This window comes from Pteronotus mesoamericanus, unplaced genomic scaffold (genome assembly GCF_021234165.1).
Source record: "Pteronotus mesoamericanus isolate MK-2021 breed Mesoamerican mustached bat unplaced genomic scaffold, CSHL_Meso_final scaffold_36, whole genome shotgun sequence".
NCBI classification, from domain to species: domain Eukaryota; kingdom Metazoa; phylum Chordata; class Mammalia; order Chiroptera; family Mormoopidae; genus Pteronotus; species Pteronotus mesoamericanus.
The window spans coordinates 19,609,987-19,634,458 of NW_026555313.1; positions in this window are offsets into that span (position 1 = coordinate 19,609,987).

A 24,472-nucleotide genomic window follows, 5' to 3' on the forward strand; every position below is an offset into this window, starting at 1 on the left:
ACTGAGCCATGAAGGATCCAGACATATTTAAACATTATACAGGGTGGAGCAAAAGTAGGTTTACAGTTGTGAGTACATGAAACAAAGAGTTTATTCTTTGTTGTTATTTTTAATTACTGTATTATTTTCCATACGAACAGCTACAAACTTACTTTTGCTCCACTCTGTATATTTGCAACTTAAAAAGGAGATACAGCCTCAAAGACTCAAGTGCCTTGGAGTTCACATACCCAAAATACAGCCCAACTCCAACTGAGTCTCCTTGGACCAAGTTGTTCACTTTTCTCAAATTCCCATTTTTCACCTATTAAATAGGGATTGTCCTTGGGGAAGAAATGGGACAAGAATGCACACGAAAGAGCAGCACAACTACAAATTTTTGCTAATCACATTGGGTGGATGTCTGGTTGTTGGCATATGTGCATCAAAGGGACCTTCTGAAAGCCTGTAGCCTTCCTGTTCCTTGTTCCCAGCCAGGGGGCTGTGAGCGAACCTGGCTGGAGGGCCACAGAGTGTGCTGCCCCCGACACACATCACAAAGACTCTGAAATTAAAAGAAATTCTCAACTCACCAAAATCAACCACCATGAACCAGAAATCTTTAATTAGTTTAGGAATTCAGCTTGCACTCTCCTCTTTTCAGTCACTCCAACCACACACGCATATACCTTTTCATTCTCAATTTTCTCAAGACAGAGGAAACTGGCAAGCTAACAAGTGGGTTTAGATTTTCTCCTGGAATCCATCTTTTAGGCTGGGATAGACTCAGCTCAGAATCTCCCACCCTTTCTATTCAGGACTGTGCAGTGTTTGGAGAGGGGCATTGAGTCATCAGAGTCATCAAAGAAACAGACAGCCTGTTTTGTTTCTAGCCCTACTTGCAGGAAAATAGATTATACTCCATTTTACAAAGATGTGTGACTGCAGGGGAAGACAAAGGGGTTTGCTCAGTAACAGTTAATCAGAGAATTCAATTCACCTCCATAGCCATTGCCACAAACATTATGTAATTGAGATGTTAGACCAAGTGATTAAATATTGTTTTGTGGGTAAAAGGGGCCAGTAGTTGGGATTCATCTAATTAGATGATTCTCAGGGCTAAAGGTGGAATAGTGAAGTGTAATAATGTTTAAGGAGAGTCCATTTTCACTGAGCTCTGTGCAAAACACTTCTGGGATGATTACGTTCACTCTGGCAACAAGTCAGTTTGATTTAACTCCCATTTTAAAGATAAGAAAACGAAGGCTCAGAAAGTTGATGTGGTTTGCTAAAGTCACAAAAATTGCAGAGCTGTCAGACACCAAATTTCCATATTTTAGCCACAGTGATGGCAATAACAAAATAAAATAGCACCTTTAGTTCTCCTAATATTGAATCCTTGAATTTTGTAACAATGAGAGACTAAAATTGCAATTCTTCCCAAGTTTATGCTCAGAGAACCATTTCCACATGGAGGGTCCTATGTTCTGGTCCCTAAGAGAATTAATTTGGACCTGGTGGCTTAAAGGGAAGGAGAGCAGAGGAAATCGGTGTGGAGGAGAGGGATGTGGTCAGGTTCAGTAAGGACTATGGGGACCCTTTCCCCCATTCTTCCCCAATCCCCCCTCCTCCTCCTCCTTCTCCTCCTCCTCCTCCTTCTTCTTCCAGCATCTCCTGTCAAACACTGATTTCAAGAAAACTCCTTCAGGAACCTCTTGCAGCAGATGGAGACCCAATCTGGCTCTAGAGAAAATGGAAATCACCAATAAGCATAAGCTACAATTCCCAACTTTACTAATAAAACTAAAAAATGGGAATAAAAATGAAAATAAGATGCTTCAGGTTTTAAATGGAGGAAAGATAGAATCAGAATACTTTCTAAAGTAATACTTCTTTGATTAGAAGTTTTAATGCAGCAAATCCCTCCCAGGGTGTCTCAGGATGTAAATGATTCAGATTTCACATTTTTAAAACTTTTGAAATAATAGTATTTAGTATTTATTAGAATATAATAATAATCTACTTTAAATTTTGCTTATGCTATATGAACATTATCCTAGTATGTAATAGTATAGGATTACATAAAATTATAATAGTTAAATCCTATTATTTTACTATTATAAAAATAACAGTATTTTGCACCAGGAAAAATACCAGTACTTTTATACTTAAAAATAGTATAGTACCAAATACTCGAAACCAGTATTGCAATCATAAATTATGTTCTCTTTCTGTTCTACCTCCCATGAAGCCGGCAAATATTTTTATAGCTTCTTAAGAAGCACTTTCTTTGTATAGTAGCTCGTTTGCGCCTCACATAGCTGGTAGGAAGCAGGAATTAATGTTATACACATTCTGCAGATAAGAAAACAGTCTCAACATCACAATTTGAAAATGAGGTAAGACTTGAACCCAGGTTTGGGAATTCCAGATCCCAGGCTTTAAGTTTGTTTCCTCTGATGTCTTCTATGAGTGCTCACTTTCTACAGTGGATTGAGCTTATTTGAGGCCTCCATGCACTGACTCTTATTATTCAACCTTCTCTGATCTCTCCAAGAATGTTTCCTTTCCTGATAGAAATGGAAAGCATGAGAGCAGCGGGCAGCCAGGACGTCCATGTGCAAACATTTCCCCAGCCCTGGCTGGCATTCTAGCCCTGCAGGTTGCTTCCAGCCAAGTCAGAGGGAGGGTTCTGCTGCTGCCAGGATGGAAAGGTTACAGTCATTTTCCTGCAAAAGGGTAAGGTGATCGATAATGTGCACAAATAGTCGTTTTTCATTCTGGGAGACCTCTTGACAAGAACTAGGAATAGGAGTTGCAGGCACACAAGGAGAGAGAACATTCTCCTCTCTTTTGGCCCTGGTTCCCAGCAACATCCATGATGAGGCTGCACAAGTGGAGAACGAAAGTCGCACATGGCAGCCCCCATAGCGACCCCTTAGGGAGAACCAGGCAGAGGCAGGAGGCAACAGTAGCAGTAGCCCCTATGCATTCTGCTTAGGGCCCAGGGGAGTCTGGGATAAACACAGAAGGATTGTAGGAGGTCAGATGAAGACGAAAGCCAAGCAACAGGGGGCCCTGGAAGTAGTACTCAGAAGAGCTAAAAGCAGGGCTGACTTCATGGACAGATACGTGACCCTCGCAGTCACACAGGGACCTGTGCTCAGAAGGGATCCCCGTGCCTGGGGTTTAATGCTCTGTGGTTGTCATCTCGAAATTCTTAATAATTTTATCTTTGAACTTGGGTTTAGTGAGTCAGTCTGGTGAGAACATGGAGAATGTACTGGGGCTTGGAGCTGCAGTCCATGGGGGGTCCTGACTCCCACCTCCTGTCTCCTCAGGACAGGCCAGCAGCAGCTGGCTCCCCTGCGCCTGCCCCACCCAGCCTGCAGTGTGTTCCACAGGGCTACCCCCTGGTGCTGGTGAAGGCCCGTGCTTCCTGCAAGGACCGGGAGCCTGAGTGAGCACACACTAAAAAGCAAATAAAAATACCGTAACACGCCAGAGAAAGAACGGAAAATTTTGCAGCTTTTTCCTTCCTTTTTTTAACAAGAAAGTCCACGTATTCATTTTGCCCTCATCGCTTGAATTGATGTCACTGACCATGCAAAAACTGATATATATTCGATGGTTCATAAATGTAGCATCCTCCCCACTAGCCTCTTGCAGTAGAAGTGGGCCATGGCAAAGGGTAAAACATTATACCCTTAGTATAAAAATAATAAAAGATACTAAAGATATCAATAAAAACTTCAGATCTCTACCTCTCCCAGGGAACCTAGAGTATTTTTGTTGTAAATGATGTCTTAACTCAAATGAGTAAGTTACTAACACAGAGGTGTCAAATACTTTAAAAAGTCAGTAGAATAATAACAATGGTAAGAGCTAGGCTTGATGTATTAAATACCTACATTGCCAGACATGGAAAAGAAACATTCTCTCTAATCCTTTTATCGACTTTGAAAAGAGGTTAATATTACCTCTGTTTTACAGAGGAGAAACAGGCTCAGAGAGGCACCACACCTGCAGTTGTCCAACCAGTAAATAATAAAGTCAGATGTGAACTCATATTTTTTGGCCCCTGATAGTAATTTTGGTGAGAGGAATAGCATCCTACTGCCCCTATGCATAAGGATAGCACAGGATTTAAGAAGGAGGCCAAGAGGGCTTTGATGAAAAATATGGTCCTTGCCAGCTTCCCAGCCAGGTCCAAAGAGCTGCCGGGGTCAGCAAAGCCATCCATTCGGTCCAGCTCAGATAGTGAGGGTAGTCTTGACATTGGAAATCTACGCTGCCATCTGTTCACCAAGAGATACAAGACGAAAAACGATCAGCTTAAGCCATCCACACAGCTTCCAATTTAAGTAGCTGGTAGCTCAGGTCACTGAGAATTCATTTGTAAATTAATTTTCAAAAGTAAATAATAATGTGTTAAGAAGTTCCGGGTTTATGGAGGCACATGGAATGAAGAATCCCAAACATAGGCAGGAGGATCAGGGAGAATGTCCTGGAAGACATGACCTCTAAGCTAAGATGTAAGTCTAAGAGATGTAAGTTGGAGCCAGATCATGTAGAGATTTTTAAGTTCTGAAGAAATTTGGACTCTATTCTATGAGCTATCAAAAGCCACCAAAGGCCATTAAACAGGCATGGTACTCATTAGAATTGTTGACATAGTTCAGTTCACCTTGTAGGTACCTGTTAACACTGCATGTTCCTTTCCCTTTTGAAGTTAGATGTAGTCATAGACTTGTTTGGTCCAGTGAAATACAAGCCCAAGTCACGCGTGTTACTTCCTGTGGAAGCTTTAAGAGCCAACAGACAACTTGTCATGTTTACTTCCCCTGCCATGGTGACCCTTAAGATGGAACTCAGCAATCCTAACCAATAAAGAAGAAAAAGTAACATAATTCATTGCAGTTAGTTATGAGTGCTAAGGGATGAAAAAAAACTAAAAGAGGGGAGAGGGATAAAAATGTGTTTTGTGAAGACCTCAGTAAGAAAGTAATTTTGAGTTAAGAGTTGAAGGTGAAGGAAGGAGTTAGCCATGCAGATATCTAGAGGGAGGCATATCAACCAGAGAAATAGCAGGTGTCAAGACCTTGAGTCAGGAGTGTGAGTGGCATACAGGGAGAGCACAGAGGGGCCTGTTTGATAGTGTTTCTCAGAGCCACAACTTCTGACACTGCTGACCCACAGAAGAGTCTGGGAAGCAAGGCCCTAGCCCATCTCTTTTTAGCAAGTGGCAGTGAGTACTTGAGGGACTCGTCGGAGCACACCTTTCCTCACCTTTCAGAGGGGCCTTCAGAGGCTCACCTGCTGGTATCAGGACTCTTGGCAACTTCTGCAAATGTGACTTTACCCCCTCTGGCCAGAGAGGACAATTTTCAAACTTCTTCCCTCAACTCTCTCCTGAGAAGCAGCTTGCTTTAAGCAAACAGTTGCAATGAGTGACTGGGACTTTAAATCTTTTCTTGCTAAAAATAAACCTATTGTGGAAAATCCCAAAAGAGGAAGTACATCTCTAACCTCAGGGGGTCGAGCTCCCCTCCTTTACAGCGAGTGAAGCTGGTCTCCGGCTCTTATCATTAGCCATAATCTGAGGTCAGAAGGGGTTGTCTGGCTGTTCAGAGCTACGTGGACTGCTTACTGATTTCCTGGGACCCTTGAGAGAAAAACACAGATTCTACTTTAGAACAGTGTCTGTGTTTACTTATCAGTAATGATCCTCTCCTTAAGATCCTTTAAATGCATGGTCTCCCTATAGCCCTGAAACATCCATCTCGTCCCTGATCGCTCACAATGTCTGCAATCCAGAGGGTCCAGAAGGTCAAGGCCATGCTCACTCCCTCCCAGCCAGGACCAAACAGAACAACAAAAACAGCTCCCCATGTCCTCTCCAGGGTTTCCAGGAAGAAGGACAAGAAGCTTCATCTCCCAGAAGTAATCTGCAGTGACAGTTTGGCCCAGACCACCTCGGTTCCTGCTGTCCCTGGCTGTGAGGGTTCTTGCCACCTTGCACATGTGTATAAATAATAAGAGCTGCCATGTGTCTGCTTTGTGCCAGGTTCTGTATGAAGGGCCCAGGGAATTATGGCCTTTCTTTGCTCCAAAGTCACATACTTATTCCAAAGTGATCTACTAGTCACAGCAGGGCCCAGAGCAGGATTACAGGTGGACTGGAGCAACCTCCAACTCCAACATTTGAAAATGAGCTCAGGGCACATGCACCACCAAGCACTTTAGCCACCCTGGCCTCATGTATAGCAACAATTCAGCAGCAGCTACATGATGAGGACCAAATTATCAATAAGGCATAGTCTCTGTTCACTAGTACAGATATATAGATGTGAATATAGCATATACAGGGGTGGGCAAAAGTAGGTTTACAAAGTGCCTCGTGCCATCATGATATTCCTTTGAGTTAATAAAGCTATCATAATAATCATAACCTTCATGTCTTTTTCCATATGAACAACTATAAACCTTCTTTTGTCCACCCCTGTATAATATGTATGTGTTTATATGTATATGAATGAACTGATTCCAAGATGGCTGCAAACTAGGTGGAAGCTATACTCACCTGCTCCCAGCACCAAAATGGATTCACAGCTAAATTATAGAGTGATCAACCTGAATAACCAACTGAAGTTTAGCTGAACTAAAATAGCATAACCAAGGATTTACTGAGGGAGCCACATGAAGACTGTTAAGAAGGGCAGAGATGAGAAAAGGATTGGCCCCCACACCCACATGCAGTTGCTGAAAGGCCAGAGAGGTATCTCAGCTGCAAAACTTCCTCTCCCTGGGAAGATGGGGTCTCCAACCCGGAAAAACAGAGATGGGAAGAGGAGCCCATATAGCATCTGGTGGTGAAAATCAGTGGGAATTCAGTACACCTGGAAGAAGAGAGTCTGCTAGAGATCCAGGCATCACCTTCCCAGGGTCAAACACTCCTATTGGTACAGCACCAGCCTGGGGAGTATAATGCCTGGTCCTCCAGCTACTGGTGACACCACTCTGCTGTTCTTAGGTCCTACAGAGGGGTCAGCTAGCTGTATCCAGCGGGAAATTTTGGGATGCTTTTTTTCTGGAGAAGCTCTTGGTGGAGATACAGAAAATGATTGAACTGTGTAGGTTTGGAAAGGGGACCATTATTCCTCACCTTGACCACACAGCTGGCACCCTTCCACCCACATTTGTTGAATCACTTGGCCTGCCATACCACTCTGTGCCCTGACCTGCTGAGTTCAGTTGTACAGTCTCCTGCACCAATCATGTGCCCTGACTGGGAATGGAACTGGCAACCTTCCAGTTTGCAGGCTGGCACTCAACCCACTGAACCACACAAGCCAGGGTAAGGCTTTTGTACAGGAAACAGACAGGATGATGCTGGGTTCTGTGGCTATATCCTGGGAGGGTCACTTCTGTCTCCCATAAGAACTCAGCCCACACTTTCCCAGGAAGGGCAAGAAGTTCCCTCTTACCACAGGCTTGTCAGCACCACCCCCAAAGGGAGACTTTTTGGATCTGTCCCCCGCTCCCATCCTGGTGGTCCTACCTTGAGAAGCTCAGTTCCCCAGAGTCTTGGAGTGCTGCTTTAAGTTAGGACATCTGGAGTGTGTCTCCCAAAGAGGCTATTGTCTGGGACCAGGACAAATTGCTTGTCCCCCTCCTGCAAGTTTAGCCAACACCATCCCTAACAGAAGACTCTTTTGACCTCCTGTCCTCCACTGCAGCCTCTGTAGTTCCACCCAGCTGAGCTTGCCCCTGCAGAGGGGAAGGCTGGTGGTACTCAACCTGAACCTGTAGTGCACTCCTACTGGGGGAGCTAGAGTTGGAGACTATGGCAGAGACTGAGTGGGATAGGGTCCACTTTCCCCTCACTCAGTGCCAGACCACACAGTCCCCATGTGCAGGACCCACTAGCTCTGTACAACTTCGGTTGCCTTGCTCTACCAAGCTCATAACCTGAGGAAGGGGCTGTGGTTTGCAGCCAGCCTAGGCCCATACTATACCTTTCTTCTGAAAGTTCTGGAGGAAGACCAGGCAACTCAGGGGGAGGCAGAGTAGCTGACTGGTGCAGGTGGACCCCAGGGAACCTCCAACATTTTATAGATCTGTCCCCAGCTCTAAGCTGGAGGAAACTGACACTTGTACACAGATCCACCCCTCCCACACACACCCAGGTCCAGTAGACACAGCCACAATGAACAGCATCGTAGCTCCAGACACGTAGTCCAAAGCTGGTTGACACACCACATCTGACATTGATAAGCACCAGAAATCTGCCCAAGTGACCCAGAACCAACACAACCAGTGGTGGGCTTCAGACCACACCAAAGCTCGATCCAACTAGCCACACTAGCAGCACACCCAAGGGCAATTCCAGCAGGCACCAGACCCTACTGGAAACAACTCTGCCTGGGAGAGAAACCCCTTCAGAGGGACTCATACACAGAGATTGAGGTTTTCCTTATAGTGAGCCTGCCTGAAAAGTTAACTCCACCCACTTAAAGGCCAACAGCATTCAAGATTCAACTACAATACGAAGGTACACATAACCCACAAGAAACATTCCTAGAGCACAGAGCTCAGATGGTATGGAAGATTGTGCCACTGGCTCCAACAAGACACCTTCATTATAAAGCCATCATAACAAGTCTAGGAGTCAGAGCAGGTCTACCTAATACACAGAGACAAACTAGGAAGACAAAGAAATATGCCTCAAATGAAAGCACAAGAGAAATCTCCAGAAAAAGAATTAAATGAAATGGAAGCAACCAACACACCAAGTGCAGAGTTTAAAACAATGATTATAAAGGTACCCCAAGGACCTTAGGGGGAGAATGGATTATCTCAGTGAGAACTTAAACAAAGAGATAGTAAGCATTAAAAAGGACATGGAAACCATAAAGAAGAACAATATCTGAAATGAAGAATACATTAGAAGGAATTAATATCAGGGTAGATGAAGCAGAGGACCAAATCAGCTAATTAGAGGGCAAGATAAAGATATCCACCCAAAGAGAACACAAAAAAGAAAAGAGAATTAAGAGAAATGAGGAAAGTCTAAGAGATCTCTGGGACAACATCAAGCATAATAACATCTGCATTATAGGGGTGCCAGAAGGAGAAGAGAGTGAACAAGGGATAGGGAACCAGTTTGAAGAAATAATGGCAGCGAACTTCCCTAACCTGGGGAAGGAAAGTCATACAAATCCAGGAAGCACAGAGACTACCAATACAGATGAATCCACAGAGACCCACACCAAGATACATCATAATTAAAATGTCAAAGTTTAAATAAAGAGAAAGAATCTTAAAAGCAGCAAGGAAAAGCAATTAGTTACCTACAGAGTTGCTCCCATGACTGTCAGCTGATATATCCACAGAAACACTTCAGGTCAGAAGGGATTGGCATGAACTATTCAAAGTAATGAAAAGCAAGGACCTACAAACAAGACTTCTTCATCCTGCAAGGCTATCATTTAAAATTGAAAGGAAAATAAAGAGCTCTTCAGACAAAAAAAAATTAATAAAATTAAAAAGTTTAAGTTCATTACTATAAAAAAAACCAGTATTGTAAGAAATGGTGAAAGGCCTGCTTTAAGAAGAAGAAAGAAAGAAAGAGAGAAAGGAACATATATATAAAGAATAAAATGGCAATACATAAGTATCTATCAATACTAACCTTAAATGTAAACAGATTAAATGAGCCAGTGAAAAGACATAAGGTGGCTGAATGGATAAGAAAACATGACCCATATACACGCTGTCTAAAAGAGACCCACCTCAGAACAAAAGATGCCCACAGACTGAAAGTTAAGAGATGGAAATAAATATTCCATGCAAATGGAAACAACCAAAAAAAATGTGAGGTAGCAATACTTATATTTGACAAAATAGACTTAAAACAAAGGCCAAATTGAGAGGCAAAGAAGGTCCCTACGTAATACTAAAGGGATCACTCCAACAAGAGGATATAACCCTTGTAAACATATATCCACCCAACATAGGAGCACCTAAGTATGTAAAGAAAACCTTGGTAGACATTATGGGAGAGATGGACAGTAATACAGTTATAGTAGGGGAGTTTAGCACCCCACTGACATCAGTAGATGGATTTTCCAGACAAAAAAAAATCAACAAGGAAACAGTGACCCTAAATGACACACTGGATCAGATGGATTTAATTGATATTTATGTATATGAATGAATGAATAGATGAATAAGTGAATGAATGATAAAGTCTGAGTCATGCCATACGATACATGCATGAAACTTAGAAAGAATGTTAGGGATAAAGGAATGAGCAATGGAGGGAGAAATTCAGAAAGAGCAAGGAAAATAACATTTGATTGGCCTTGAGGAAGAGCAGGTGAGGATCTCAGATGGAGGGAGCAGCATGAGCAAAGGCCTAGCATGTGCAAAGACACAGAAATGTACAAGTACTTGGCCCACGTCACTGGACAGCTTGTACCATCTCTCCTGTAGCCACTTTCAAAGTTCATGGGAATCAAGTAATTAACCTGTATACATTATCTCTAACTGTGTGAGAGGACATCTCTCATCACCACACAACCACACATATATCCAAGCCAAATATGTTCCAGGCTTATGCCAAGTAAAGAGCCCATGAACATTAAATAATAATAACAATAAAAAGAATGCACTGAACACATAATACATATAGGTACCAACTGAGTTCTTTATGCTTATTATCTAACTCATTCTCCCAATAAACCTATGGGAAATGGTTATTATATTTTCCATTTTATAAACGGAGGTACTGAAGATCATAGGCACGTTCTGTACCTTAAAAAATTCACAAATGAGTTGCAGAGACAGGACATGTGATTAGAAAGATACAACTCACAACAAGGACTAACATTTTTGAGCACTTACTATGTAACAGGCACAGTGCCAAGGGCTTTGCATGCATTAGTTCATGTAGCTTTGTAATACTCATATGAAGTTGGCACAGTTTCTACATCCATTTCACAGAGAAGGAAACCGAAGCACAGAGAGATAAGCAGTGTGCCCAAAATTACACAGCTAGTTTAACTGCAGAGCCCATAAGTTTAACTTTCGTAGTTTACTTCTTCTCGCCTATTCTGTGCTCCATGGGGTGCGAGAGAGCAGGCGCTAAGCACTTAGATGAGGGAGAACACACTGCCAGCTTCATGGCTGAGAATGGGCAAAGCTGAGCCTTCTAACAAGGGTAGGCTTTAGATGGAGAAATAAGCTGGGGTGGACACAGACTTGTTTCATTCGAAGCTTTTGTTTCCAAGGAGCTGCTCAGGCTGGCATCCATTCCCTCCAAGAAGTCACCCCATCCAAGTTTGATTGTCCATCTTGCAGGCTGGAGTACTTGATTTTTTTTTTTTTAGCTCAGTAAGAAAAGTCATATTTTAGAGGCTATCTAATATTAAAATTTAGCATATATAAGCTTGGAATGCCATTTTATTCATTTTTTACCAAGAATTATATTGTCCCAAGACAGATTATTTCTGTTTATTTGACTAATACACCCTCTCTTTATGTAGAAAGCCAAATAATAATAACAGCTTGTGTTTATTGAGTTCTTACTCTGCAGTACACATGTGAAGCATTATCTAAATAATTTAATGTGTACTGGCAACACACTGAAATGAACTCGTGTGTCCATCTACCCAACAGGGACAGTCTGCCCAATGGGTTGAAAACATCTGAAATATAATGATCACAATGCCCACTTCCATCACCCTAACAAGGCTGGCCATAATATTGCAAGTCTGTTGGCCCAAACTCCATCTCTTCTGTATGATCATTGCCTTAGTGACTTTTCTTTATGCATTATGGCTGAACCATGTCACTTCTGATTAACACATGCTTCCTGTAGGTGTGTTAATACATTCAATCAGGTTACTGTCAAGTCTTGCTGCCCAGGGAACCATTCTGTCTCCTGAAGGTGACTTTGCATATCTCTGCTCTGTACAGATCTTAAAGTTTAATTTTCAGCAGACAATCCTATTTCCCATATCTACAGATTCTTGGGAGATGCCTCACTTCAGCCCCCGCATACAGGCAACATCAAAAAAGATACCAAACATACTAGAAAGCAATAAGTTTTACTGAGGCAGAAAAATTGTGCAGGGGAGTTAAAAATGGGAGAAGTGGGTTAGACAATGGAATACAGAACACCAGAATCATCCTCTCAAAAATCACTTCAAAGAGCACTGTTGTACTGGATACCGAATGGAGCAAAACACAAAGAAACGTACATGTCTATCTATTTAATCTACCTAATCTATCTATCTATCTATCTATCTATCTATCTATCTACCTACCTATCTATCATCTATCTATACACACACACAACACTTGCCCTCTATGAACTTCTACTTTAGAGCAGACATTACCACATAACCTATAGGATCATAAACTCACTTATTTACTTTAAATTCACTTGTTCATTCATTTATTATACACATATCTATCAGTTCTTTCTATGACTATCAGTTCAGACTATTCTCAGCAATGCATCTTCTGGTCTAACAATGGCTCTATCTCTCCTCTCCGACTTAACACAGATGGAATAGACTCAGAAGGGGAGGAGGAGGAAGAGACGTACCCCTTAACCAAACCAAGCTCACCACCTCTACTTTAAAAGAGTTACTGAAGTGGGAAGAATATGAAAGACAAGATCATACATCATTTCCGCTTCAAATCCAAAGCCTGGGTGGGGTCAGCTGAAGTTTGAGCCTGATTTGGGATTTGAATTTTAAACTTGAATGAACTGTGTTTTCCTTATACCAAAGGTGACCATAAAACTGAAGACTTTTCCCAAGGTGTCAAAAGGCAGAAAAGGAGCATTGTTGAAAGCAGATATTGGAAGATAAGATTTAAACCAAGTCCTTAAACATTTACAGGATTTTTTTTTTTAGTTCAATTCTTCTCAACCCCACTCCCCACAGTATGGTTTACTCTATCAGCTCTTACCTGGACTCCTGAAAAAAACAGATGGATTCCTTACAGACCCATCTTCTTCTCTTCTTGTGCTGATCCAATTCACTTTCCATATTACAGTTAGTCTAATTTATTAAAAACTTCTGATTATGTTAACCTCCTGATGAAAGTCTTCTATTGCATCCCTATTCCTCTGGGCAAAGACTAATCTCAACAGTAGTTTATGGTTAAAAAGACATACTTGGGAACAAGATATACTGGTTTATTCCTGGCTCTGCCATGTACTAGTTGTTGGCTAATTGTTGGCACCTTCTCTGTGCCTCAGTTTCCTCAGTAAAAGGAAAATACTAATGGAACCATCACATCATGAGATAGTTATAAGGATCAAATAAGTAGACACTTGTTAAAGTCTTAGAACAGTGACTATCTTACAGCAACCACCATATAGTGTCCCACATTGTTATCTTAGGGAGCTAGGTAGCTGGAGCTTAGGGAACACAGAGTGGAGTGTGCTGCCAGAAAGGACTGCAACTGCGGGCTTACTCCTGCATCCTCATTGTCTGGCATTGAGCCTAGGATAGGAAATGTTTGATAAATATGTGTAGGGTGGATGGAGGGGAGAATGGCGGGGTAGAATACAGTCCTCCTCCTAAATAAAGGCTTCTGGCCACAGGCCTTGAGTACCACTTACACAGGAGTCTGATGCCATCTGTGTATCTCCCTTTCCTCAGCAATAAAGGCTGCGTGCAAGGGCCTGCGGTAACTTAGCAACAAGGGCTTCACAGAAATGAAGTGCAGACAGGCAGATCCGGCACCTGGTCCCCCCCTGCACTTGGGAGCAGAATCTGTGCCAACAGGAGCCTGCACCTCTTTGCTTGGGCCCTTCAGGCTCTGACTCTGCCTTTGGAGCAGGCCTGGCCCTGCTTACCTTGAGCTGAGTATAAGGAGTATCTTCAGTAGGCAAGAGTAGTCTTTCTGGAAATGTAGACAAGCATTATATGCTCAGAGATATGGGCCAGTGGGATGCCCTTTGAGAAGCCCAGCTAGACCCAGGGGTCTGGGGGAAAATAAGAGGCCTTTGGAACCCTAGGCTCAACAGTTAGAAAAAAGCTGAAGGTGGGGAGATCATGGAGACAACAAGAAAAACCATATTTCAGCCATTAGGTGAGTTCCTAGCTGGTGGTCAGAGGGAAGCTCCAGGACCCTTCCCAAGCCACAAGTAAACAGACAAGATGACCTCAGAATGAGGATGGCCCAGACTTTTGACAGCAAGGAAGACAGGAATAGATACAGATAATCGACTGGAAAGTGCAAAATAAGGTGCCTGTCCCCAGAGGGAGAGGCTCTGGACTGGCAGTGAAGGCACAGGGATCCTGTGATGATTTGGGGCATATGTGTCGCCACTTCGCTCCAGGCCTCATTCTTTTCTCCATTAAATAAGAGGGTAGACCAGATGATCCTCAAGGTCCTTCCAGAAATCTTGGCCATGAATTCAAGTCAAACTCCCACCTCAGCCCATGAAAAGGATTTACTCAATGCGTATTCTGAAAAAAATAAATAAAGTGCAAGTTCTTTTTTCCAGCTTCAATCTCCTCTGACCAACTCAATATTACATGTATCTTGCTTAGAAGATACCAGCTCCCCCAATCCTATCCACTCACACCCCACCCTGCAAGCTCATAAGTGCTGCTCATCAAAGTGTGAAATGGGTTCAAAGTTGTCCCTCCGGATCCCAGGGTGAGAATGTGAAGCTCTTAGATGAGTAGGTGTCAAGGTGTCAAAATGTCTGGAATCTAAAGAACCCCAGATGGACCCTGTGAACTGTTAATAGCAAAACACTAGTTGTTTTCAGCAATTGGACCTCGGTTCAGCAGCCTTGGTTCTTGAGTTTGGCTAAGAGAAGAATTTGGAGCCAAGGAACTCAAATCATAGCAGAAGTTTATTTAGAAAGTCACAGAGGTAGGAAAAGTGAGCCAGCTGGGCTTGGGCTCAAAAACAAGTTACAGAAGCAAAAGAAGGGCCCTTGAAGGCTACAAGAAAGAAAGCAAACTACACTCAAAAAGAAAATTCAAACAGGAATGCTCTAGAGAGCAAGAGCATGCTGGATCTTTTCCTGAGGGTTTTAAAGGCAGGGATTTTAGGGGGGTCTCAGGGGAGGAACCCAGTAGAGTGTTCATCAGCTTTCCAGTTGTGTCCTTTCAAGGCATGGTGTCTACTGATGGGTTGGTGCAAGAGTAGGGGGTCATTAGTCAACACAACTGGCCCTGATATCAGACATGGTGTCCCTTGCCTGATTTTGCTGCTTTTCTGTGCCTGGAGCTGAAACACAACTGAGAACTAGATGTATTTGATGCAGATCAGAACCTCATTGTCCTAGGGGCATCGTCCTAGGGGCATCATCCTTCAGGGCTATTCTCCAGCTCCCTTTTTCACTCCCTCTGCAAGAGGGTCTAACCTACATGACTAGCATCATGCCATGGGAGGTAAGGTTGTGGGGGGTCTGAACTCCATAAGCAGCAACACAAAAGATCAGGTGGTCTAAATCACATGACTGGTGATATGCTAGGGGAGGAAAGGTCACCCTGGGGGCAAGGTCCTTGTTTTCCCAGTATTGCTCATTGCTAGGCACCCAGGGCTTTCCACCCTGGTAACCTGCTCAACCAGGCCTATTGTCCTTGATCTGCTCATGTCTGTCTAACTGCTTACTACAGAACCAAGCATCTGAAGCCACAGTATGTATGTGCAAGGTGGGGGAATCAGGGAAGGTCCAGAGAAGAATCAGATGGTAAGAAGAATGCTGATGGGGTCTTCATTGTGATTGACAGGAGACCTAGAATGGACAGATGGACTGATGTCAAATGGGAGGCAGTAGCTCTAGTGTGGCCCACGGACCCAGCATCATTAGTGCATGCAGAGAAGGAAGGCTTGGGGTAGGGCCAAGAGGATGGAAAGCTGTGGTGGCATGGGGGGTATGTGTGGGCCCATTCAGCATGAAGGCAGCAGGGCCCAGCAGGCCTGCCTCCTCCCTTCCCAGTGCTGAGAAACCTGTGCTGGGAAGAGACCTTCCCAGAGAAATGCCTGCCAAAAGGTGGTCACTTGTAATGAAGCAATAAACAAGGTAATTACTAGGTAATTACTGGCCTTCCAAGTGTCTGGGAAACTGCGGGTAAGAGAACTTGGCCAACTCGAGCCTCATACCTCCTGTGAGCTGGAAGCCCAGCAGAAAATTAGGCAGTGTGGATGGGCTTGGGTGAGGCTGCTTTGTGAACATGCGCTTCATCTTTTCTTTCCTATTTTGCCTTTCTGCCTCCTTCTGGCATAGGTTCAAGGCAGTCAGCAAGTGCCTGAGGCCTGGGTATTGGCTGGGAAAAAGAGGCTGCTGCAGTCTCATTAAGACCAGACCCAAACCTACGCCACCTTCTTGGTTCCCCCACATGCTCTATCCCACACAGCTGAGCACCTGAGCTTTCTGATGGAGTCAACTGCTATAAGAATCCAAATCTGGGACCAACCTGAGACAGGTCTGGCTGGGCCCACCTGTAAGGAGAGGCCAATCCAACTCTGTTCCTTCAGGCCAGTGACTTGATGTCAAAGTCCAGCTTCTTTGCAAATGCCCGCTTTTCCCTTCCCCTTTAAATTCTGGGGCCTAACCCCTTGTAGTTCCTTCCACTCAGTTAAGTTGGACCAGTTAACCTAGAAAAAATGGGAGTGATTAAACATGCAAATGTCTGGAATCATTGAATAAAATAGGTTTCCTCTGGCTGAGGAATTGTGTGAAAATGAATGTGATAATTTTGGTGTCTTTTATGGATTGCATGTCACTTTGCAAGTTTAGGAGCATTAAAAATGTATAACACAGAGCTTGTTCTGCTCATAAAAAGATCCTCTCTTTGGTATATTAAAATTTAAAGTATAGTTTATTCAGGCAGTAATTACACTTTTACTAATTGAATTTACCTTTAAATATTTCAAAGTTTTTGTAATAAATTGAGCTACGAGATACTTGGGGCAATATACCAAGCATCAAAGTATTTGTCTTCAATAGTGTTTGAGAAATAGGCAAAACCTTGAGGACAGAAGAAATCACCAGCATTAGAATTAAATGATAAACAGGTTTTGTTTGTTGGTGTTTTCTAATGCCCATAATAAGAACAAAAACAAAGTAACATGTCATATTTTCTTTTATAAGGCTTCTTTGTATAGATTACCTTATGTGATTTTTTACAGCAATCATTCAAGTAGAAAAAGAAAAGTGTGCACTTAAAAATAAAGAAAATGAAACTCAGAGAAGCTGAGTGACTTGCTCCAAGTCACACAGTACTGGCAGAGCTCAGGCTTGTCTTTTGACCCCAAACTCATGCTCACTCACTGTCAGAAAAGAATAGCTGACCAAATGTCCATGATCAGATGAATTGATTGACAAGATGTGGATGTGCATATAATGTAATATCATTTAGTCTGAAAAAGAAATAAAACTCTAATACCTGCTGTGACATACATGAAACCTGAAAACATACTAAGTGAAATAAGCCAGACAGATAGGTCAAACACTGTATGAATCCATTTGTGTGCGGTACCTAGAATAGGCAAACTCAGTGAGGCTGAAAGTAGAGTGGTGGTAGCCAGGTAGTGGGGGGGCAATGGGAAGTTAGTATTTAATGTGTACATGGTTTCAGTCTGAGATGATGAAAAAGTTCTGAAAATAGTCTTGGTGATGGTTGCACAACATTGTGAATGTGCCTAATGCCACTGAATGCTACATTTAAAAATGGTTTAAGTGTAATTTCTTTAAAAAAGAAAAGATTTCTTGAATATAATTATTTCCCCTAAGCAGTTCATTTTATTTGTTCAGCTGGTCCTTTAGCACTTTTTGCTTCTTCCAAATTCTCCACTTTTTATTATTCACACACTTCTGAGAACTAAAGCTTTGCCTTGGTTACTGCAAGATTGCCTTCTGTTACAAACCAGCGTAAACCAATTTGGTTCTTTCTGCAGACAGTTGAGGGCATGCTCTCATTCCTAGGTGGTATGTGACAATGAAAACAAGATTCAGGCTGGATTCTCCCACGCATACAAATATTTATTTGCAAGCTGAACTCAAACAAAGAACCAAACTAATAAACTCAAGGAAGTCCTAGCTTTCTGACTTTTGAGGTCATGTGACAGCACATTGCATGAAGATATGGCAATATTTGGTGGTGCGTTAGAAGTCAGGCTTTGAAATTCTCTGACTAGTGGCTATAAATAGAACTATTTAAAATCTTAAGGTGCTATTCCAAAAAGCATATGTTACCAAGGGACTCTGGAAATGTGTACATCTTTTACATACAGGACAGGGAGAGCTCCTTGTGTTACCTCTGGCTGATATACATATCTTACACTCTACTTGTTTCACAAAAGAAAACCATTTCCAATATCCATTATGCTAATTAGCAAAACCCCTGGTGTTGAAAGGAGATAACAATAGCTGAAAGTCTTTCAGTAGCTGTCCAGAGTGTGGCTTCTGCTTGGAGTCTCAAATTTTCACTAACCATGGCTCTCCATCTCTGTGGGTTTTACATCCACAGATTCAACAATCATGGATCAAAAATATTTGAAAAAAGTGCTGCATTGTTGCCAACAAGTAATATGGAGTTAAGTCTATGATGGGTGTGTCTGGACTGAACATGTAGAGGCTTTTTTTTTCCCTTGTACTTATTATTTCCTAAACAATACAGCATAACAACTATATACATGTCGTTTACATTGTATTAGAACTTATAAGTAATCTAGAGATGATTTAAAGTATATGGGAGGGTTTTGTAGATTACATGTAGATGCTACACTATTTTATATGTGGGACTGGAGCATCTGAGGAGTTAGGTATCTGCAGGGGTCGTGGAATCAATCATGGAAAATACAGATACCCAGGGACCACCATATTCCCAATCAGGATTCTTCTCATATGAACTAATTGCCCTCTAGGATTTGGATCAAAAGGGTATCTCCCAGTCAGGGTTGCCAGGTAAAATATATTTAACATTTGGGACATACTTATACTAAGAAAATATTTGGTATTTATCTGAAATTTATGCTTAAATGTGTTTTGTATTTTAATTTGCTAAATTTGGCAACTCACACTCTGTACTGTACTGAAGCATTTTGAAATAAACCACAGACTATATAATGTATACCTTTTTCAGGAAATATATTTGAAGTTAACATTTCCCTGACTTGACGGTGAACACTGACAAGCCTTACACTCTCAAGCTGCAAAAGGGCAGGCATTCTGAGCAGGTTTAACATAAGCAACTTGTTTTAAAAATCCTCCAAAATGAAGGGATGTTCCTGGTTCTCTCCATTCTCTCCATGGTCCTTCACTTATAATCTTTTGATGCCCAGGAACATACCCACTGACACCGATAACAGAATTCAGCAAGAACAGACCCACAAGCAGAGAAAGAAGCTCCTGACACTCTTTTCTGCAAATGTGTGTGTGCATGCGTGCGTGTGTGTGTATATGTGTGCGCGCGTGTGTGTGTGTGTGTGAGAGAGAGAGAGAGAGAGAGAGAGAGAGAGAGAGAATGTGTCTTATACTCTTGCATGAGAGAATGGTACTGCAGTGCTTGTTCCTGGTGGACAGGAATTACAATGATCTGATATTCTAGGTAGTTTCACATTAAAATCTTTTCCTTGTGTCGAGGATTTAAAATTCCTTGGTGGAGGGTGGGGAGAGACAGGAATAATAAAGACAGGATAATAGCACATTATCTGAAAGATTTTAGCCATCATTCGAAATGAAAATGAATATAATTTTTGCTCCTAAAATAAATTTTATTTTCCTAATTTTAACTTTTATCGTTGGTTGGGGGGGAATGCTCAAGGGAAAATAAAACAACATTGTCCCCAATTTCCATTCCTCATGTGTTTGAGGAAACGATAGGAGAGAAACCTTTCCTTATCTAAAAGTTAGGGTTTAAACAACTCCGAAATGCCCCCAAGAAGCTGAATGGTTAAAAAAAGAACCCAGTACACCCCCCATTTGGCCTCTGTACCTCAGGTGCTCCTGGGAAAGGTCCCTAAGGTGGGCAGACCTTCTGTGGGGTGCCCAGGGAGGCCGGCCCCCACCGCAGCACTCCCCACAGCTGCAGCTTCATAAAGCTTAATAAAAGGTGTGATTACCATGGCAACCTCAGCAACACTTTCAATAGATGGCCAATTATTATTCACTCATTTACTGTTTATTGTAGCGATGCCAATCACAATGCACTCCAGGAGTGTATTAATGGAGATGTGATCTGAGCTCAGGCCCTGGGGGAATAGCATTGTAATGCCTCATTCATTAGCATATAGCATTCTAGGTGGATGGGCACACAGCCACTCCCTCTGGTCCCCTGGTGGCCAACACAGCCCAAGAGCTAGTGCACACTCACTCATGAGCATACATACACACACACACACACACACCCCCCACACACACACACCACACACACGGAGAAATGGACATGGTCAAGAGGTCAATGCAGGACTCACTTTCTTGCAGGAAGGCCCCCATGCACACCTGGATTCCAAGACAAGCAGAGGGACAGAAACTTTGCTCAGCCCCCAGCTGGTATTTTCAGCAGGAGTTTTATTATTTTCACTCTTCCCTCTGAACTCTTTCCCCATTTCAAATTCTATAAACAAACACATTGTCTCCTTAGACCTCTGCCAAGCTCCGGGGAAGGTATACCACCCTGATGCCCTTCCGGGAGGCCTTCAAAGTTAGTGGTTCAGGACACTAGGGTGAGAGGGGGTTGTAGATAGTGCTCCTTCTTGTGTGAAAATGCCTCCTTTTATGAAAACTCTCCACCCTACTCCAAGGCCTGCTTCTTGCAATCCCCCCCACAACCGTTCCTCCCAACCTGGCAACATAGACACACCTCTACTTTCTTCTCCTGGTGAAGAAGCAGTGGCAGGATGATTTATTGAGATGTTAATTTGTTTTATCCTGAAAGCAATTTTCTCTCCCTCTTCAAAAAGGAAGCAGAGGTTACAGGAAGACAGCTTTCACCCTGTATTTCTTGGCTGGATTATGGTAGGCCTTCAGAGAGGGAAGAAGGAGCGTTAAGCACATTCAGCGGAAGAGAGGGATTTCCAAGGCTGGTCAGGGGAGAGGGTCTTAGAGGGAATGTCTTCTTGATGTACCCAAGGAGCCTTAGCAAGAGTCCCTTCTTATTCCCAAATCTGGTAGCAACAGAACCAAACACCCTCCAGTCCATGCAGGGCTGGAGATAATGTCAGTGGGGACCTATGCTTGTTCTGGGCATGCCCTGGACCAAGGGAAAGGTTAAGTAGGGAGGAGTCTCTGACACCCTGGTGGAATGGGAGCCCAATGTCAGATTTCATTTAATTTAAAAATTAAACAGAGTAGCATGACAATCCTTGTTCACCAGAGTACATGGTAAAAATCCACACTGGCTATACAGACTGGCAGCTTCGGTTACCAAGGAGACGCACCTGAAGCAGCCTGTTCTTCAGGGGCAGCTGATTCTTGTTCTTCCCTTCAATTATGGAGTCCTGAGGCTTCACCCTGATTCCTACAGTAGCTCCCTCTTGCTGTGCCAGTCAGGACTGAAGACCAACACGAGTGGGAAGGTGTGAGATGACTCACTGCTTTTGCTTGTCTCAGCCTCTGCCCAAGGACATGGAAGCAGTGTTAAAGAAAAAATTATCATGACGATTGTTAAAACGGTGAGGAAGATTTTATTTAGGGCTAAAGCAATAGGGGAGAGATGGGGCTCAACTCCAAATCCAACAAGAACAAGTGGAGATTTAGTCAAGAGCAGAATGAGGGGACCACTGGATGGAAAATTGCCAATAGGAGACATCAAGGGGAGGGGGTTTGTTGCTAAAGAGTGATCACATATTAAGACTAGGGAGATTCTTTCTAAACTGACTTAGCACAATCCTTGCTAAAATTGGGCTCTGCAGGGACAGACTCAGAAGCCCAAGGTCACGGCCATGTAGAGAAGAGAGCTCAGAGGAACCTGACTAAAAGTTTGGTCAGGAGAGAATCTCTGTCAGCAACCACTGGAAAGGAGCTGAGGGCTGGAGGTGCAAGTGTGGTAGGCAGTTGGACAGGCATGAGCAGAGCAAGGACAATGGGCCAGGTACAGTACATCATTAGGGCAGAAAACCCCAGGTGCCTAGCAATGGGCAAAACTGGAAAAACAAGGGCCTCACCTCCAGGGTAACCTTTCCTCCCCCAGAATATTGCTGGTTATGAGATTTAGAGCCTCTGACCTTTCCTCCCCTGGCATATTGCCAGTCATGTGGGTTGAACCCAGTTAGAGAAGGGAATGAACAAGAGGGCCAGAGGAAAACACTTAAGCATTAAGCACCCAGGATAATAAGGTTCTAACCCGAATCAAATACATCTAGGCCTCAGCTGAATTTCTGTTCCAGGCCCAGAAAAGAAACAAAATCAGTTAAGCAATGCCAAGGTTGACTTCAGGACCAGCTGCATTTACTAATGACCCCCTGTTCTGGTAACAACCAATCAGTGGAAACCACCATAACCCTGAAAGGACACACCAGGGAAGCTGATGAATATTCTATGGGGATCCTTCACTGAGGACTCTAGATAAATACCCTCAAGACAAGGGTTCAGCTTGACTCTCTTCAGGGAGCACGGTCCTGCCCTGTACCTTTCCCCACCCCTCCCTTCCCCCCAGGCCAATTTTCCTTGCCTCTCTCTTTCTCCTAAGCCCCAAGGGCCTTACTTTTTCCTCTGTAATTTGTTTCCTGAGCCCATTTCTTCTATGGCTCACTTCTTCTACCTCTGTGACTTTCTAAATAAACTTTCTCGCATAGTCTAAGTCTTTGCTCTGCATTCTCTCTTAGTCAGAACTCAAGTACAGAGATTGCTGAATGCAGGTCTGGTCTGATTCCCCAAGTCTAACACCTGGTGCCATTTTTGCCACCAAAAGAGCAAGAGTGAAAACTGAGAAAGAGGTCTTTGTTTTGATGCCAAATCAGGTAGCACTCAATGGGCAGCCAGCTAGGAAAGGAATGACTATGAAGCAAAGCTCTGAGAGGCTGAGTGAACCCATCAGAATGTCTTGCACTGGGTTTAGGCTGGACTCAGGGATCCTAACAGCCAGCACTATCATAAGTCAAGTCATTTCAGATAACCAGGAGATTTTTCTGTTGTAGGCTTTTCCTCAGAGAGGGATTCAAATCCTACCTTAACTAGTTTGCTGTCTGGTGAGTGTGGGCATGTCCCTCACAAGCTCAGTTTCCTCTTCAGGGAAATGAGGGTAAAGTGACCACTGTTGGGATTTTCAAGGGATAGTCATAATGGTGTTTATAAGGCCAGGAGAAGTTCTTCATTCTCACCGCAGTCTGGCAGGACCATATCAGCTGAAGGCTCTTCTTCCCATCTCACAGTCCCAGAGAAGACCTGCAGGCTTCCTGGAGGGGCCACAAAGCCCTGCTGTCTGAATGATCCTGCCCCCCTGAGACTTACTTCCCACCCATGAGATGGTGCTTATTCTTTTATCCATACATGGCCAGTATTAATCTATCTGGACAATTCCCATTCCATCCTACTCCACAGGAGTTCCTGTGGGGTCAATATACCATTTCCAGCTGTTTCTCATAGTGGTAGTAAGGTGTTGGAAGGGAGAGGGAGTGGCCAGACAACAGGGACTCCAAGAGCCAAAGGCCCAGAACAATCGCAGTGCGAGGCAGTAGTGGTGCCCAGGCTTTGGACATGACTCTTAACTCTCTATCAAAAGCTCCTGAAAGAATGAGACCCAGGAGAGGTTTTGAGGGAACAAGGCAGGGTATGGATAGAGTCCAGGAAGTAGCCTCACATGAGTAGCATGTAGGAGGACAGCTCTGACACTTTGACTTTAAATCAGCTCAACAAAATCATCTAGAATATTTTTTATGTGTCCTGCACTGACTGTACAAGACACTGAGAATACAAGGATAAGTAAAACTCAGCCAGGAACGCAAAAAAAAAAAAAAAGTTAATTAATACACTAGAGGATGGGTGCTATGTAGAGATCAGAGGCAAGCGGTGTGGGAACACAGGACAGAGCTACTGATTCTGCCAGGAGGGCCAGGAGAGGCTTTACAGGAGAAGTGAGTGTGAGTGTTCACCTGGCTGTTTAAACTCTGTGAGCAAGGCATAGAGGTGTGGAAATGCTTGGCCAGCTTGAGGAATGTGGCTCCCACTGGGGGCTGGAAGGAGGGCACCAGAAGACGAGGTTGAAAAGGCATTCGAGGGAAGCATGAGAAGGGCTTGGAAAAGCCACTTAGGCTGTTGGAACTTTAGAAAGGTTATTTTGATGGTAGCCTGGAGGATGGCATGAGGTGGAGAAGCGTGGGGATACAACTGCAAGGGACAAAGCCAATGTGGAGTAGCAGAGCTGGACCTTTGGAGCCAGATGGGTTTGAGCTCTGGCTCCTCACTCACCATGAAATGATGTTGGGCAGGTCCTTTAGCCTCAGTGATCCCCAGGACCCCTGCTTGTAAAATGAGGATATTAGATAATACCTCCTTGTGGTTGTG